This window comes from Pelobates fuscus, chromosome 6, assembly GCF_036172605.1.
Source record: "Pelobates fuscus isolate aPelFus1 chromosome 6, aPelFus1.pri, whole genome shotgun sequence".
NCBI classification, from domain to species: Eukaryota; Metazoa; Chordata; class Amphibia; order Anura; family Pelobatidae; genus Pelobates; species Pelobates fuscus.
In genome coordinates, this window is record NC_086322.1 from 160,027,168 (window position 1) to 160,029,252 (window position 2,085).

At 37.5% G+C, this 2,085-nt stretch overlaps 1 pseudogene; it reads left to right on the plus strand.

Annotated features, from left to right (window-relative positions):
• The first annotated feature begins 364 nt into the window (after window positions 1-364).
• Window positions 365-1,238, plus strand: LOC134566110 (craniofacial development protein 2-like; annotated as a pseudogene).
• The last annotated feature ends 847 nt before the right edge of the window (window positions 1,239-2,085 follow it).

Sequence of the window (2,085 nt, forward strand, 5' to 3'; positions counted from 1 at the left end):
CGTGGAAGCAGTACAGCCTTCAGGTGGTGAGTGTTTTAATCATTAATTGTATAATTTGTTTTGCTATATAAACGTGTTATTTTGTAATGCATATTTTGAGCTGTAAAAGATCCTGATGAAAGCCATGCACGATGGCTGAAACGTCGATCAAGTTTTAAACAATGAAATAAAAGGAATATCGTTTTAAAGAAACCAAAAGACCGTGAGTGCTTGCCTCTTGTTCCCTATATTTGTGTATATTATGGCATTGGCTTAACAGCACCAGGCACAAATTCACATTGAAGTGTGTGTGCAAGGAGATAACAGGAATATATATATATATATATATATATATATATATATATATATATATATACACACACACACTGTGGATGTGTTTGGAGGGGAAAGGAAAGTCTACTGCTGCAAAGAACAATTTAACATAGGAACCTGGAATGTTAGAACTATGAACGAAGGCAAATTGGATGTGATCAAACAAGGTTAAACATCGATATCCTGGGAGTTGGTGAACTCAAATGGACTGGAATGGGACATTTCACATCAGACAACCATCACATCTTCTACTGTGGTCAAGAATCCCACAGAAGAAATGGAGTAGCCATCATAGTAAATCAATGGGTGGGCAAAGCAGTGCTCGGCTACAACCCAATAAATGACAGAATCATTTCAATTCGAATTGAAGGCAAGCCATTTAACATCACAGTGATACTAGTTTATGCTCCAACCATGGATGTTGAAGAGGCTGGAATTGTCCAGTTCTATGAAGATAGAAGATATTCAACACATAATAGATATAACACCAATAAAAGGTTTTACTATCCTATAGGAGACTGGAATGCTAAAGTAGGGAATTAGAAGACACCTGGAATAACTGGAAAGCTTGGCCTTGGAGTTCAAAATGAAGCAGGTCAAAGATTAGTTGAATTCTGTGAAGATAATTCTCTGGTCATAGCAAACACCCTCTTCCAACAGCCTCTGAGACAACTCTACACATGGACATCACCAGATGGACAATATAGAAATCAATTTGATTATACACTTTGCAGCCAAAGATGGAGGAGCTCTATACAGTCAGCAAAAACAAAACCTGGAGCTCAGACCATGAGCTTCTTATTGTAAAGTTTGGAATTAAACTGAAGAAAAGAAGGAAAGCCATGAGAACAATCAGATACAACATAAATAATATTCCTTGTAAATATGCAGGGGAAGTAAATAATAACCCAGGAAAGCCCAGATAAAAGGGAAAATGAAAGGTAGTGGAGATTGGAAAAAATTTATCCAACTGAATGCAGAATTCCAAAGGATCACAAGAAGAGACAAGGAGACATTCTACAATGAGCAATGTAAAGAGAAGAAGAAGAAGAAGAAGATGACAGAATGGGAAAGTCAAGAGATCTACTCAAGAAAATTGGAGATGGAAAAGTTACCTTTCATGCAAAATTGGGTGTGATAAAAGACAAAAATGGCAGGGACTTAACAGAAGAAGTTCAGATAAAGAAGAGATGTCAGGAATACACTGAAGATCTATACAGGAAGGATTTTAACAGCATTGATGACCTCAATAGTTGGTCAAATGATCTGGAACCAGAAATCTTTGAGAGCGAAGTGAGATTGGCCCTAGGATGCCTTGCAGATAACAAGGCTGCAGGAGTTGATGAAATCCCAATTGAACTAATCAAAATTCTGCAACTGATGCATTGAAATTTCTGCTTGCCTTTTGCCAACAAATTTGGAAAACTCCAACAGTTACAAAAAGACTGGAAAAGGTCAGTCTACATCCCAATTCCAAATAAAGGCAATGCCAAAGAGTGCTCCCATTATCGAATAATTGCACTAATTTCACATGACAGCAAGGAAATGCTTAAGAACCTACAAGCTCCACTCAAACAATATATGGACCGTGAATTACCAGATGTACAAACTGGGTTCTGCAGAGGACAAGGCACAAAAGATTAAATTCCCTATGTACAATGCACAACACCACTACAATGGATAATGGAGAAAGCCAGAGAGTTCCAGAAAAACATCTACTTCTGCGTCATAGACTATTCTAAAGCCTTTGACTTTATGGCTCACAACAATCAG